The following is a 17,274-nucleotide window of genomic DNA, read 5'->3' as shown; positions in this document are numbered from 1 at the left end:
GGCCAGCCTGCATGAAGGGGAGCAAGGGGGGTTGCAAGCGGGAAAGCTGCAGTTTCTCCCCCCACCAAACTCACACACAGCCTCTTTCCTTCCGCTACAAGGGATGAGGCTGCTACAAGCAGTAAAGACAGGGGAGCAGCAGTGCCACCAGAGCCACTGCCTGTGCCTGAGACTCTCATGTCCAGACACAGCAGCCACAACCTCTCCCACCATAACTTCAACCAGCACAGCAGCACACTCCACCCCTGTGTCACTGCCTATGCTGAGCCTCCCAGTGCCAGAAGAAGAGCTGGTGCTGGATCTGGATATCAGTGCCCTGGCAAGGGAAGTTCTGGGGAAGGAAAGGGAATCAGTCGAGTTTGTGCTTGACACCCCTCAGGTTTTTTCCTTTCAAGCCATGAGGTCTTTCCCAGAAGGCACTTCAGAAGGTGCTTCTGTACAGGTGAAGGCAAGCAGCTCAGCTGAGTCTGCTCTTTCTCTTGCTGTGCCTCTGACTGCTGAAGAGGGGGAGAGTTCAGCAGCATCCAGAGATGCACCCGCACACCAGAGGGAAAGGCCTAGTACTAGCATGGTCTGGGATCATTATGAGCTGGCAGATGATCCTGCATTTGCTATCTGCGTGCACTGCCAAGCCAAAATCAGCCAGGGCAAGGGAACAAAGTGCATGACCACCTTGGGGATGCTGAATCATCTCCACAGGTACCACCCCTTTGCCACAGGAACAGCCCCCACTCGCTCCACAGCCACTGTCCCCCCACAGCAGAGGCAGGGCACCCTGGAACATGGGGGGCAAAAGAGACCAGTTGCAAATGCGAGCAAGGTCACCCAGACCACTGGGGAGATGCTTGCTCTGGATGGCCAGCCCTTCACCTTTGCTGAGTGGCCAGTGTTCAGGCGGCTCTTGGCACTGCTGGCTCCATCCTACCAGGTACCCCCACACACTACCTTCAGCAGGACAGTGGTGCCCTCCCTATACGAACCATGCAGGGAGCACTTGAGGGAGGAGCTGCACAAGGCAGGTCCACAGGTGACCGTACGCTTCACCTTGGACATCTAGAGCAGCTGGGGTGGAGATCATGCGTACCTCTCCCTCACAGGGCACTGGTGTGGCCAGTCAGGCCATCAGTGGGCTCTCCTTCACGCCAAGGTGATGGATGAGTCCCACACAGTAGCAGAGATAAGGGGGACCGTGAACCGCATGGTGCAGGGGTGGCTGGGCATTGGGCAGGCTGAGCTCATCCACGGCTTCATGGTCGCCAACAATGGGGCCAATATAGTCAAGGCAGTCCATAATGCCAACTTTGCTGGTATTCGCCATGTGGCACACAATTTACATCTGATTGTGAAGGATGCCTTGGAGGGGGACAGGGCTGCCGGTTATGGTGCCAGCGACACCAGCAGGCTCATTTCCAGATGCAGGAAGGTGGCAGGCTACTTCCACTGGAGCATTAAGGGAGGCAAGATGCTGCAGGACAAACAAGCAGAGCTAAATGTCCCACAGCACAGAATCATCCAGGACGTGGAGACTTGGTGGGAGTCCACATACCTGATGCACAAGAGGCCGGTGAAGCAACAGAAGGCCATCCATAAGCCTTGCTTAGGGAGACTGGGATCAGCGGCCCTCTGACCAAAGCTAAGTGGGATGCCATCTCCCGGATCTTGCTAGTCCTCAAGCCTTTCCTTGAGGCCACTGAGACCCTCAATGCTGCTGATGCCTTCCTCAGCCAGGTGGTCCCCATAATGAAGGAGCTCTGCAGCCAAGTGGAGAGCTTCCGGGAGGCTGATGTTCCTGGCTGGGGCAGGCTGCTTTCACCAGATGTGCAGGCACTGGTGAGGCGGCTGAAGGAGGGCCTCAGGAAAAGGCTTGAACCCTTGGGGTCCAACACAGTGCATATGCTGGCCACCATCTGGGACCCAAGGGTGAAGGCCACCATATGTGATAATGATACACTGAGTCACTGGAGGGAGGTACTTATTAAGAAAGTGACAGAGGCGGAACGGCGGAGGTAGGGGGAAGTGGAACAGGGGGATCCACTGCCTGAACCCAGCCCACCATCCACGAGCCAGTATGTGCTAAGGCCATGGCAAATATTAGGGGGTCCAGACCCACTAGACCCCAGGATCAGGCAGACAACCCTCACACCGTGGTGTCTGCCTATTTTGCTGAGACCTGTGGAGCCCCTGGACTATGACCCCTTGGCCTACTGGGCAACCCGCAGCCCGATGTGGCCGGATCTGGCCACAGTTGCCCGGGAATACCTGTCCTGTCCACTGACCATCGTGCCAAGCGAGAGGGTGTTCAGCATGGCTACGGATGTTGTGACACCCCACCGCACCTGCTTGGATCCTGGTTTGGTGGAGCAGCTGGTGTTCCTCAAGGTGAACCTCCCACTGCTGGGGTCCCCAAGTGCCAGGTGCAGACAGAGCGAATGCCGCCCTCCTCACTCCGTCTGGATCACGAGTTTTGTCTGTCAGCAGCCTAAGGTGCAGTTTCTCCCAAAGCCCTGCACCTATCACTGTGAAAGTTGGCAGGCTTTGCGGGCTCCTCAGGGGCTAGCAAGCCTGCAGTTTTGGGCTCCCTGTGGCTTTCCACACAGAAGTCACTGGAGGTTTTCTCTCAAGAATTTGGGGTGCTGTTTCCCTGAACCCCCTGAACCTATCTTGTTGAATGTTGGCAGGCTTTGTGGGCTCCTCAGGAGCTACCATTCCTGCAAGTTTCATCAAAATTAGACAAGAAATGCTAAGTTATAGCCTGCTTCAACCTTCCCCATTATAGCCTATGGGGAAGTCAAAGCACCTCTAATATTCAACTGAGCTTTGACCTCAAGGCAAAGCAGACCCGCTTCCACTCAAAGCGGACAGCAAATCGAAGCGGGACCCGGTTTAATATTCGACATGGCTGTCGAATCGAATATTACCTGGTCTGCACAGCCCTAGTGAGCAGATACAATACAGACATGGCACCATTCCAGTAGGCTTGACATTTTGTTTGTCTGCTGCACAGTGAGGGGCAGATGCTATTTCTGTTTTGCCAGTGTTTAGTGTCTGGTGCTCCTAGCAACTGACTTAGAAAGGGTGGGCTGGAAAGGAGTGGGTAACAGCTATTGAAGGGGAGAAGTAAGCAGGAAGGAGAAAAACTGGTATGAAGGATACAGCAGCAATTTTGTGATTCATTGGCCCAGTAGATTACAGCCACAGGCTAAAAGAAATACCTTTGCCGAACTTACATCTCTAAGACACATCAGAGGGCTAGTGAGAGACTTCAGTTATGTTTATAATATGCATTAAGACAGTTGCCAGGCATTCCTATGAAACCAGCACATCTTTTATTATTCTTTATGTCAGAGCCTTGGAACAGCATAAGTCATATGGGGGTGACGGGGGGAGGGTGGGAGACCTCTAAAAAAAGGTTAAAAGAAGAACATTCAATTTCTGGTGGGGTTTTACTTTTTCTTTCTAAAACTTGACTGTTTTTGCATTCCAGGTATATACTGGGTAACTGCACTAAAAGCATCTTAATCAAGGGAAGTGACTTGCCTGCACCATTTCTAGGATGGAGTATGTTGAGTCTGTATTAGCATCTGATAAGAAATGTCTCACTTAAGACTCATTTGTATTGTTTGGACTGTTCCAGTAAATTGCTTTGTATTAACTCTAGAGTTTGTATGGGAAGGCAAACTACATACAAAGCTACCAGTAATGGAGAATTGTTTTTTGTTTGGTTGGGTTGTTTTGTTATATAAAACTTTGCCTGTCAAATAATTTATAATAGAACAGAGATCATACTGTAGAAATTTCAGGGCTCTTCTCTTTTTTTAAAGTAAAACTATAGGGCTCCAAGTGAATTGCTACACAAATACACTGTGCTAACAGTGTATCACAGGGTACAGTCTCCAGTGGCCATAAAGCCCCTGGAGGCAAAAAAAAAAAAATCTTCTACCCACTTTATAGGCAGTCCTTCTCACCATCATCATGCCCTGATGTAATTGGTTGTTTAAAATGTGGGATACTACCCTGACTTTGCTGTAACAACCATCAGGTGGTTGTGGTCTATGCCTTATGAGCTAATGACATGTCTCTGTTCCACCCTTATATCATGCTCCAAGCCTTGCAGATGTCATCCTCATTGATCTCCTCTGTTTACTCACTCAGCTCCCTCTCTGGGCCTTCAGACCCCATAGTCTGTCCCTCAGCCCTGTCCTGTGCTACCAGACCCTTCTGGTCTCTTATCAGTCTCTCCTTTGGCCCTTCTCTGAGCCTCCAAACCCTTCTAGTCCTGCCCTTTCCCTTCCTTTTCCTTCCCCTTTAGCCTTCCTCCTCCACAGGGTGACCTACATGGCAGTGGAAGCTGAGGCTTTCAGGTGCCCCATACTCACCTTTCCTTGGGGTGGCAACATGTGGCATTTCATGGAGGTTGTCCCACCATAGAAAGCCCCATCTGTCAGTGACCATCATGCTGACCAGCTCCAGTAGGGTGCAGTTTCACCCAGCACCAGTCTCTAGGCTATCCTGCTCTAACTGTCCTGGCCCCTCCTGGGATCCCCCCAATGTCACATGCCCTTCCTGGCCTGCCAGCTTCCAACGCCATTTCTTGCCTCTCTTGAGCTATAGACTTCCAGACCCCCTTGGCCCCAACTGAGTCTTACCTCTGAATCCCCTTGAACCTGGTGCTCTCTCAGATCCCTTTTGTCAAACTCTCAGACCACCCTGCTTCAGCCATCTTTATCCTAGGCCACCTGTCCCTTGACCCCCTTCTTTTCTGGCTGTGATCCTCTTTAACCTTCAGCCTACCCTAGGCCTTGGCCCTACCTGCAGCAGTGAGATCTCCAGGCTCCCTTGGCTCCAGCAGTGGTCTCTCCTGGACCTTTGGCCTATCCTAGGTCCTCAACCCACCCAGACCAGTAAGATTCTGTGGGTCAGTCCTCCAGCTGTCAGTCAGTTTTCTTTCATCTATGGATCTGCCCTCTCAGGCCCCTCTCACACTCAGCCCTGCTCTCTGGGCTCTGGACCCCTCGTCAGGTCCCATGCACTCAGGCCCACTTTCTGGGCCCCACCTGGCCCCTTGATAGGTCCCCTACCCACAACCCTGCTTTCTGGGCTCACCCAGGCCCCTCGCCAGGTCCCAGCCCCTGTCTCTGGGTTCTGGACCCTGCACGGGTCCCCAGGAACCTCCTTCATCCCAAACCTCCAGACTTCTCTAGCTATTATTCTCCATGCTAACCTTTCAGAACTGCAGTCATCCTGCTGAAACAATATTCTTTCAGTAGCCTCCAATATAATTACTGTTAAATCTGCCCAGGGTCTGGGCATATATCATGTCCAAGCCCAGCCCTCCTCCTGAGTCAGATGACTCCACCATCAGGCCTAGCCTTACCTAGAATCATAGAATCTTAGAAATTAAGGACTGGAAGGGACCTCAAAATATCATCAAGTCGAACCACCCTGCTCTGGGCGAGAATACTGCTGAGATTAAATGATCCAAGCAAGGTGTTTATCCAGTCTCCTTTTTGAAGACTTCCAAGGTTGGGGACTGCACCACCTCCTTGGGAAGTCTATTCCAGATTCTGGTCACCCTTACTGTAAATAACTTCTTCCTTACATCCAACCTGAAACCATCCTCTAACAGTGTATGGTCATTGCTCCTTGTCTTCCCCTGGGGCACCCTAGTAAACATTTTTTCTCCCAGCCTCTGATATTTACTCCTTACATACTTATAGATGGCCACTAAGTCCTCCCTCAGTCTTCTCTTCACCAGAATGAACAATCCCAGATCCCTTAGTCTTTTCTCATAAGGTTTGTCCTCCAGGCCCTTAATTTTTGTGACCCTTCTCTGGACCCTTTCAAGATTCTCCACATCTTTTTGAAGTGTGATGTCCAGAACTGGACATTGTACTCCAGCTGTGGTCTCATCAACACTGAATAGAAAGGAAATATCACTTCCTTAGCCCCACTCATGATGCATCAGCTACTGCATCCTAGTATAATATTAGTTCTGTTGACTACAGCATTACACTGGCAGTTCATGTTCCTCCTATGATCAACCATAAACCTGAGGTCCCTTTCAGCCATTGTGCTGGCCTGGACATCTCCTCCTAACCTATACACATGTCACTGGTTACTTCTCCCCAGATGAAGCATTCTGCATTTATCCTTATTGAACTGCATCCAGTTCTGCTCCACCCACCTTTCCAGCTTGTCCAGGTCTGCTTGGATCCACATCCTATCCCCTAGTGTGAATGCTTTTCCCCATAACTTAGTACTATCTGCAAACTTGGTCAGCTTGCTTTCCACATCCTCATCTAAATCATTGATAAAGACATTGAACAGCACAGGGCCACGAACCAAACCCTATGGGACACCATTGGCCACCTCCTGCCAAGATGATACAGAGCCATCCATTAATACTTCATGGGTTTGACCCCTCAGCCAGTTCCCAACCTACCTGACCATGGACTGTGCCAGCCCACAATCCCCCAGATTTTTATAAGACTGTCATGGGAGACCAGACCAAAGGCTTTTTTAAAACCCTAAAAAGCTATCGCATATCCTTGGGCTGCTTCTTATCTTCTCTGTATTTTCCTTTTGTAGAAGCTTTTCTCCCTATGTTGCTCTCTTTGCAGCTTTTGTCAAACTATACTTTTGGTACTTCTTAAGACCAATCACCTCTCTCCCCCCACCCTCAATTTATGGTTACCTTTCCTCTTAGGCTGCAGACTTTTATAGCACCTGCTTTTCTGGTAGGCCTTTTATTGATCGTTTCAGGGCAACTCTGATATGGGGTTTAGATATCACATTACAGTGGAATATAATTATTTTTCCTTTGCAATTCTTCATATGACAGGAATTCTGCATTAAATAAAATGGATTTGTATTATGTAAGATTTGAATTGCTCCACTTTCTGAAAGAAGTTGGTTCACAACAAAAATCCCTCAGTTGAGAATACTTTACTTTTAACTCTCACATGCTTTATTTTGAGCTTTGTAAGATGATCTGCCCCAAGGAAGGATACCTGTAATTTGTGGACAGGTGCTTGCTAGCTGGGCTTCAGAAAATTGGCAGCATTGAAGATCAGAACCAAGACTTCAAATCATCAAGTCTGAGCTAGAAGAGGGATCAGAATGTTGAAGTGATGTTCTCCTGTCACCCTGCTCTTAAATCCCTCCAATAGCATCCCTTCCTCATGTACATACCTTAAACTAGTTGAAAGTCTAGTTATAATTTCATTCCTTTTTGTATGTGTGACCTTATACCTTGTCTTGTCCATCCTTCCACTCTGCCAACAGTGCCATCACCAGATGTCCGTTTGCCATTATCCCACATAAATTCATTGGGCTTTCTATCATGCTGCCTCTTTCACATGGAAATACTTTCTTAGACTGATCTAAAGGTCCCTGGTAATCATGTGATGGGATGTGAAGAATTTTATTTTAGATTTCAAAAGTTGGGTATACTGCTCTGCCAGATATTCAAGAACTGTCATGGCAGGGTACAGGATTGTTGGGATCTGGATAAAATTCCTCAGATCCCACTGTGTATCTGCTAGGGTGTACAGCTGACTGCCCATTCCCCAAACTGTTAAATGGTGTTCCCAAAGTTGGTTGCCTGCATGCTGGGTACAGAATGCTCTATGCCACATGTTTAAATTAGTGTGATACAAACCAGCCACAATGCCTTTTTTGCCATTTTTATTGCATGATAAATTGGTTCAACATGTGGCATATCACAGTTTGTTGAACAATGAACATGGTTATTGCATGATAAATATAGCATCTCTCAGTGACTTAAAGCTGCTACTCTGTCCTTCTTCAGATCCCTCATCAAGATATATTCTCTTCTTTGGTGATGCCTACAGTAAACTGCCAACTGGGAGTGGCTAGCCAGTGAACAGTAAACATTACTATTCCTGCTTGTTTACATGATTCAGAAAAATAAAAAGCATGAAAATCTATTCCAACTACACCCAGCTGGTCTATAATACTATATATTCTATAGCTGTGGTTCCCAACCTTTTTTTCCCTGTGGACAGGCATGGAAGTGGGACAGGGTTCATGGAGCCAGCTGCCTTACTCCCAGGGCTGCCCTGCCCCTCAGCTTTAATCCCTTATGTCACTGCCAGTGGCAGAAGCGGCTCGCCTGGATGAGTGGATGGGTGTCTGAGCATGGGGCTCATGCCATGATCCAGCAGTCAACCCTTTGTGGCCTGGCAGCCCAGTGGTGGAAACCTCTGTTCTATAGGTTTATACATAATGTATAGCATTGCATAGCATAGTATAGTATAGTGTGAGAGAGTATTATTTCTAAGTGAGTCAAGGTAAAAAATATGATTCAGAGTTTCTCCCATGGCTTACTTTCCTGCCACACCTTGATGGGAGTCAATTGAAGAAAAAAAACCACATGGGTAACTCTGTGAGCTCATCACAGTTGAAAAGTCTTATATTTAACTTGCTTAGTGCCACTGTGACTCTGAGGTCTGCCCACTCCAAAAGAGACACTGATTTACAGTTTTTGCAGGCGTGCTTAGCTCATAGCAATGCCCTTATAAACCAAAATGGAAAGAAAAGAAAAAGAGCAGCTTCTTCGACTGTCTATATCCCCCAACTCGGGTCTAGGAAATTAGATTAGTCTTTACAGTTCTGTTATCTAATCTGGTAACTCACAACAATGTCTCTGATTATCTCTTATTACCTTAGTTGGGGTTCATCAACCCTTGGTTTCAGCCAACACCTCTGTGCCTCCAATTCTCATGAAATACTGAGCTCCATCACTTTCATGCCTCTGCATGAAAATTATCACCTTCATCAAATCCATGACTCCAGATTTCCCTTCCAGGGGATTGACGCTGTCCCACTCATCTCTGTTTTATCCCCATCATTTCTGGTTACTCAGTTATCAATATCTTGTGTCTTTCAGGTGCAGCTAACACTCCCGACACTGATTGACGACATCAGTGTTCCTTGCCATCTCATCGTCTTCATGGTAAATTTCTTTCTTCGCTGTACTCAAGTAATGGGGAGTGATGTCTCCCTGTTACATATAGTATAGTGTTATACATTCTATAGGACTATACTATACTATACACTGTTAACCATCTTTTCATTACATTTCCTCCCTGTTCTAGCTAAGAACTCTCTGTACAGATTATTATTTATGTATTTATGTGATATATGTGCAGCCTGGCCCAACAAAGGCTTGGGGCAGTTTACAGTAAGAGAACAGAGCAACTGTAAAAGAGCAACCAGAATACAAAAATAAAACAGAGACCAACTAAATAATATCTCAGTAAGTGCAAGGAATGATCTCCCATGCATTTCTGCCAAGCAGACTTGTACTGATGCAGGAAGTTGCTCTCAGCTAACCTTTGGGATCATAATGGGATAGGCAGTCTCTTCGATATTATGTAGGGCCCTGACTGTTTAGGTCATTTAGGAGGTTATCATGATGACCCCATCCTGAGCCCCTGTGACTGTGATTGTAATATAAATATTGTATTATCATCACCATCAATAATATTAGTATTATCATTAACAACCACCACCACCACCACAACAGCAACAAAATGAACAGCACCAGATGGAGTTTCTACATTGTTTTTATGCTCAGCATTGGGTACAGTTTGCTGCTGTAATCCAATTCATTTTTAAGTTTGAGTAAATATTACTATTCTGGAGAATGGTTGTTCATCCCTTGCTTGACTCTATATGTCAAAACAGTAGCAATTATGGCTACTGCAGGATATAATGGGAAATTATGTAATGTGTGTGGTGGGGTGTGGGACAGGAGTGCGGAGTAAGTCACTAACCCTAGGAAAGGGAGATTAGCAATGGGCAGGAACAGAAAAGTGATAGTACCCAAGCCTCTTTCTAAACATAATCATTGCTCTCATGGTCAACAGCATAAGGCCACGTAAAGGCAGGAGAAAGAATCTAATGCCTGCCAATGACTTATAGTTGCTACTCCTTCCTTCTTCAGATCCTTGCATCAGGAAATATTCTCTTCTCTGGCAGTGCCTACAATAAACTACTGATTTGCTGGTCTTGACAGTGTTACATGTTATTGTCCTGTGTAATTATTTTTTTATATGAGGGAAGATAGGCAAAAAATTGCAGCAGAACAATAGCAACACCATTCCAGAGTCTTCAGGTTCCTTCAACTTCACTCAGTTTAGTTTTACACCTATTTAGACTGCATTTATTGCAGTGGATGTTCTCTTGGTGATGGAAAGACGTTAATGCTTTTAGATAAGAGGTGTCAAATGAATGCCTGTGGGCCAAATCCAGCCTACAGAACCATTCCATTTATGCCGGTAGTCCAGTGCGCTACTGTTAGCTGGGAGGGAGGGGGCAGTGTGTGCTGCAGAATTTAGGGTCCCTAGACCCTGATTGATATGGCCATCAGCATCAGCTCCTCAGCTCCACTCTGCCACCCAAACATAGCCTGCAGCCCTACACCTCCAGACCTGTGCTTCTACCTGGATACAGGCTCCAACTGCTACGCCCCCCAGCACCATGCTGCCGCTTTGCTAGTACCCTGAATCACTGCCCACCCCCTGCTCCAGGCCAATGTCCAAATGCACCCTCATGCTGCTGCCTGCCCTCACAACTGCACTGCTGCCCAAATGCAGCTTCAAGCTGCTATCCAGTCCCAGGCACACTCTGCTGCCTTAAATGTGGCTCAGGAGTTGCTTCTGGTCCCACAGATCCAGCCTGAGAGGGGACCCTGTGGCCCAGACCCAGCCTGGGATGAGTTTGACACCCCTGTTTTAGAGGTCCCATCTGCTTCTGATCCTGTTCACCATGAAGTTATACTGCCTTGATCATGAGTAAATCATTCTTGAGAGTTCTGTTCTTATTGTTTCCTGGCTTCAGGGTCTCTCTCACAGTCATTGGTGATGTGTAGAGGGTGCACGGAGGTGCACGTGCACCCCCTGAGATTGGCCGTGCATCCCCTGGAAACACCAGCCACAGAAGTTTGGGCTCAGCAATCCAGTGGACCCCACTCCCAGACTTAGGAGGCACCAGTCATCCATGCTCATGACACTCCACATTTGTTCAAGTACAGATACTTCTGAAAGAATTAGAATTAGTTTACAAGGAAAAGAAAAATGTAATTATACTTTGAGGAGTTAGTGTGCCAAATATAGAGACTAAATTCAGACATTAATGTGTGAAACCATGAGATCTTTGTGCTGTTCTATGTGTAAATCTCAATGCAGCTTTCACTATAAAGTTGCTTTTGTAGGCTCTCTAATTACATAGTTGCTGTGGGGAGGGGAGCTGGCTTGATCTTTAAACTGAATTAGCTTATTTATATCTTGTAGCACGCACAATATGTAGTGAGAAATTACTGTGAATTCCCTGGAACATCTGCAGGGAAATTTTCCTTGCTTAACAGGCCACACTGGGAACCTAGTAAGGCTTTCACAATTGCTGTGATGCCCCCTGTGCACCTGATAATATCAGCTCTTGCCTTTGCAAAAAAGAGTTCTATTTTGGGGACTGCCTACACATAAAAATATAGACACACACAGTCCTGTCATTATCTGAATGGAGAACATGAGTGCCTGCCAATTGTGCCTTGGATTGCTGTACACAGATAGCACTGGGGTAGAGCTGTTCTGGATGAGTTGGCCTACATACCTTGGGATATTTTGGGGGACTGGGACTTCCATTCACCCAATTATTAATGTCAATATTCTAGTGTGGTTAACATTAACTTCTTTATGCAGTTGAAGTCAATCAATGGAGAAACACCTCCTGAATTCAAAGGTGTAGTTATCTTCTAACTGAGAAGTGCACACACATTCGGTCACCCACCCACCAAGGTTTCCTCACCAAAAGAGGAAGGATAAAACTTTAAAACACCCTTTAAAAGGTTTCTTCAGTGTTTCCTTCCAGTTAAGGTATACTTACATTACTTTGGAATTTCTACATTTGTATAAAGTCATTTACATTTTATGATTAAATAAAAAGGCAAGATTTAAAAATGTTAAAATATTAATTTAAACACAAACTTAAAACATGGTGACTGTGAATGACCCTTACTTCAGCAGTGTTTCTAATTCAGAGTCCATTGCTTTTAGTTGAAGTACTTGTTTTCTGGAGGTTAGCTATGTGGGCAAACTGGTGTAATTATAGCCTGATCAAGGTGTAGCTTGCTAAGCAGCAGGACTGCTTTCACTTTACCCAGCATGAGTATAAGCATCCACATCTCTCTGGGCATGTCTACATGAGCACCTGACTGTGCAGTTGCTACTGTGCAGTCATTTAGTACTTGCTTTAACACAAAGGGCATGTCTACAGGAGATGCTACATCACCATAGTGATTAGATACAGCAATGTAGTGTTGGCAGGCACAAATTGTTACGTTGATGCTCATTGCTACTGCACAGTAGCTCATTGCTACTCTACAATGGGGCTGGAAAAGATTCGTGCACTACCAGGACTGCACAGTAATGGAACACGCTAAAGCAAGTACTAAATGACTACACAGAAACCACCATTACTGCACAGTCCTGGAGGTGCATGGGTTGTTTCCAACCCTACTGTGCAGTAGCTCATTACTACTGTGTAGTAGTGTCAGCATCACAGTTTGTGCCTCCCAACATTATGTCACCATAGGAATGAGATACTTTACCATAGCTCGTCGCTATGGTGACATAGAGTCTTGTGTGGATTCATTCTCTGCATCGTATATGGTAATGATATCTAGTAGATCATAAGGCTTGCCTTTCAGTGTGCCAGGGCCCTCTAGTTCATCTTCTGGACATAATTTCTTCCCTCTGTAGCTCACCACATCCTCTAAAATCCTTTATATTGGCCTTATAAAGGGGACAGGGAGAGGGAGGAGATATTTCAAGAATTGCCATTGGTTTCAATGGGATAATCCAAATGTTTCAGGTCATAGATGTGCATGAAGTACGTTGTTAAATCATATCTAGAACTAGAAGAAAACTTCTTCCCATCACCTTTCTACTGCTGTCTCCAACCTCTTCCTTGTCCTTCATTTTTCCTTTAGTTTGGCAGCACCACCTTCTTCAAGAGCATGTTTTCCTGTTACAGAAAAATTTCAGGACACAGGACTACATGCAAATTATGTCAACACTAAAAAGAGATGGACCCAAAGTAAATGTACATCTGGGTATTGTCTCCATATTTAAATAATTTCTTCATATTCCTAGCAAGTCACTATTTCCACAAACCAGAAATTGTACCAGAATGGGGGACTCATGTGGATGTGGAAAATAAACTCCAGAAAGCACACATTCAGAATTTTTTTCCTAATGCAATGAAGTATGAAACTGATTTATTTATTGCAATGTTCATGCTGCTGTCTTATTTTCTAATTTTTAAACAGTAAAGTGATTGGATTACCTTAGCGCAACACACAACCAATAGCCATCTCCAATCATGCTGTAATTAATCTTTAATTAAACACATACATGATATTTGTTACTCTCCAAATTTCATATGAAGGACCTACAAAGAAGAATTTTCATAGTAATAGATGTACAGCTAAGCAGAAAAATCAGGGCAGACAGAGGAGTAGATCGGTAGGTGTAAAAATGCTGAGCATTGCTGCTTCTGCAGTTTTAGCTCCTACAACAGGGGTGGGCAATTATTTTGGTCGGAGGGCCACTTTAAGAATTTTGGTGAGCTGTTGTGGGCTAGGTGGGAGGAAGGTGCTGACTTGGCCCAATGTGGCAGGGAGGGTGGGGGGCAGTTGATCCTATCTGGCATGGACCCATCACAACCAGGACTAGGGGCATCAGACAGGGCAGGTGGGTAGATGAGTGAAGTTTCCATGAAGGAGGACCCCTATGGGCAAGGTGCACTTGGCCAGGCTGATGTGATGGGATTACAGGTAGGCAGGAAGTGACGTCTGGGAGTAAGATGGATGGGCAGGGCTGGGATCATGGGACAGTGACAGCATGGAGCCAGGGCCCAGGGCAGAGCCACAGTCCACTCCCTGCAATGGGCACCAATTTCATGGGCATGCACACGCAGGAAGCAGATCACTGATCTGGCCCTGGCCCTGGCCCTGCACTGTCATACCCTTGCAATCCTGGCCCCCAGCCCTGCCCATCTGTCTTACTCCTGGACACTGCTCCTTTCCTGTCCACAGCCCCATCCCATTAGCCTGGCCAAGTGCACCCTGCCCACAGGGGACCCAGGCCAGTCTCCATGTCTCCTTGTGGTAGGCACAGGGTGGACTTGCTGGGGGTGTCTGGGCAGTAGGGTTGGGTCTGGCAACAGCAGAAACACTAATGGTAGCAGCCAGAAAGGGCTACCACTGTTGCCAGGAAATGGAGTCTACTGTTGTTCAGGGTTGCCAGGAAATGGAGTCCAGCTGCTGTGTTGCTTCTGCCCCACCATGCACCCAGGGGCAGTGGGACCAGCTGCATGTGCTATAGCCCAGGCTGTCCCCCATGTCTGGGCTAGGTGGGGCCAAAGGACTTGCCACAGGCTGGCTTGAATCCCTTGGTGGGCCAGATCTAGCCCGCAGGTCATATTTTACCCACCTCTGTCCTAGAATCTTAATCTCAGGATCTTGATGTATAGCTACTTGCAGACTCCTTTCCTCTGCAGGGAAGTGGCTAGAAAAAACAAATTGAAAGTCTTCCTTTACACTGCTTCAGGCCTGTTGTCTTTGGATTTGATCAATCACTGCTAGTCTTAAAAGCCACATTAAGTTTCAGTGGCAGAGTCAGACTTCTCAATCTTGGAGCATGGAAGAAGAAATGAAAGTAAAGGTAGTACTAACCATCAGCCAAACTACAGATTCTATTTTACCTTTATGAGAAGAGGTAAACATATTAAGGCCATGTACAAATATTCAGTTCCTCCTGGGAGTGTCACTGCTCTCCCAGGAGAAGCCACAAACATGCAGATATTCAGGAGTTTTCTCCTAGAACGAAAATGGCCACTCTGGAAGAGTTTGTTGGTTGATCCCAATGTGGGAACAACCAGGGTCAAAATTGCTTTTGGAAGAATGAATGTCTACACATGCTCTCTTCTGAGAGAAGCTATAGCATGATCCTTTAGCATCCCATTTCTGCCTGCCTCCCCACAGAGACAGTGTATCATTGTGACAATGGCAGGCCCAAAGTCTCCAGATGGCTGCTTCTGTGCTTATTTGAATTAATTCTATCAACAGTCACTTAAAAGGCATGAAAAGATGATTGGGATGCAAAGTATGATAGGAAGAAAGGTGGGAAGGGCATAGTAACACATACTTTCTCAGTGCTCCAGCCACAATGTTGCCCGGGTTCCCTGTTCTACCCCTACCCATCCCTTCTCCCCTGGTGTTCCTGTTTATCTCACCTAACAAATATCTATCTTACTCAGTGTGCAGGTGTTTGGACAGAAGGAGATCCTAGGTGACAGGTCTTGTGGTTTTGCTGGACCTCCTGGTATGCTGCATTCTTAGTTAGAACTTTCTCCAACTTGGTAAGATCTCTCATTTTTCTTCCCACAAGACAGACACTGCCTTTTAACATTCCTGAATCTTTCTGAGCAGCCCTAGTGGCCTTCCTTGCAGCCTTTTAGGCCACCCCAGAAGCAGATCCAGGATTTTGGAAAGGGGAGTGCAGAAGCAGCAAACAATACTGCAGGGGTGGCTTCACCCATTGCTTCTAGCCCCCCCACTCCCTCCAAGAGTGGGCAGACCTCAACACAGGAGCAGAAATCAGGGACTTTTCTAAGTCCCCAAAGAAGATAAGAATTCTCACCCTAGTCACTATCCCTACTGATCTGGGGATGAGGAGAACTTCATATCTGCTCCATCCAGGTTGCACAGGGGTGAGGCTCAGCCTAGGACAGCACAGCAGGCAGGCAGGCAGGCAGTTTTTTCTTCCCCAGTTTTTAATTTCAGCCTGGCTGGAGCAGGACAGGAGCTCACCTCACCCTTAGTGCTGCAGAGACCATGACAGTGGCAGGAGCAGAAATGGAAGGGAAGGGGACAGGGAGGGGATATGCCTCTGAACACACAGGGGAATCAGACAGAGGGGAGGGGATTCTTACCTTTTTCAGGGACTTAAAACATCCCCAGCTGTTGCTCCTGCTGCATGGTTAGAAAGGTGTGAGTGGGGGTGGATAGGAGGTGCACTCACACACTGCATTCCCTCTGCATCCACCCCTGAGCCTCCTTCAGTTCTTCCCAAGCTTCCCTCAGTCAGTTCCCCTGGGCCTCTTCTTTTCTTTCTCCAAACACAGCTCTTACCTAGTTTGCTATCAGAACCCTTTTGCCTTCTTTGCTGCTGGTGCTCTTCTTTTCTACTGCTCCTGGGGTGTCACTTCCAGCCTCTCCTTATAGGGCCCTGTTCCTTTTTCCCTGTAATGATGACTGAAGGGGCCCTGTTAAAAAAGGGAAGTAGTAACTTGTGATGGAAGAAGACAGAATGGGTTTTCTTCATGGTGGTTTGGATTCATGTGTGACTTTCAGGATTCCAATTATGGATCTCAATTTCTTGTCACAGCAGTACTATACAAGGTATAGTCAAGGGGAAAGAGACTTAACGGTGGGGGTCTACTACAGACCACCCAACCAAGGGGAAGAGCTAGACCAGGAATTCTTAAGTCAGCTCATGGAGGTAGTTAGGTCAAAGGACGTGGTCATCATGGGTGATCTGAACTTTCCAGACATCTGCTGGGAGGAGCAGTCAGCCAGGTCTGACCGCTCATGTAGGTTCCTAGCCAGAATGCAGGACCTCCATCTAACCCAGGAGGTGTACAGCCCCACCAGGGCTTGTTGGACCTGGTGCTGGCCACGGGTGACAACCTGGTGAGGGGGCTGCGGGTGCTCGACCACCTGGGTGACAGCGATCATCGCCTGCTGGAATTCAGCATCCAGTGCAAGGTGGCAAAGGCCTGCAGCAAGGCAGTGGCCCTAGATTTCAGGAGGGCAGACTTCAATGAGCTAAGGGGAATAGTTGGGGAAGCACTGAGGTCCTGGAGGGGAGAGAAGCCAGGTGTCCAAGAAGAGTGGTTGCTCCTTAAGGAGACGATCCTCCAAGCCCAAAGGGAGGTAATCCCAACATGGATCAAAAGGAGAAGGAGGGCACAAAAGCCCCCATGGCTCACCAGAAGCATCCAAGAATGGCTTCTAGCTCAAAGGGAGGTGTACACCCAATGGAAGGGAGGTATCATCACCAGGGGGACTATACTGCAGTTGCTCAGGGATGCAGGGGGGCAGTCAGGAAGGCCAAGGCGGAGATGTAACTGGGACTAGCATCCCAGATCAAGGACAACAAGAAGTCCTTTTTTAAATACATAGGG

General features: G+C 47.1%; 1 long non-coding RNA gene across 1 annotated transcript in view; it reads left to right on the top strand.

The window, feature by feature from the left end:
- Window positions 1-10,500: 10,500 nt before the first annotated feature.
- LOC109316511 overlaps window positions 10,501-17,274 on the top strand; it is a 16,236-nt gene continuing 9,462 nt past the window's right edge. Inside the window, exon 1 of the long non-coding RNA XR_002102862.1 lies at window positions 10,501-10,967. This is a non-coding gene — a long non-coding RNA (uncharacterized LOC109316511). The remainder of the gene's footprint in view (window positions 10,968-17,274) is intronic.

The sequence above is a fragment of the Crocodylus porosus genome, unplaced genomic scaffold (assembly GCF_001723895.1).
Source record: "Crocodylus porosus isolate Cpor-Errol unplaced genomic scaffold, CroPor_comp1, whole genome shotgun sequence".
Lineage (NCBI taxonomy): Eukaryota > Metazoa > Chordata > Crocodylia > Crocodylidae > Crocodylus > Crocodylus porosus.
Note: the sequence above shows the minus strand (reverse complement) of the source record. Positions and strands in the feature narration are given on the sequence as shown.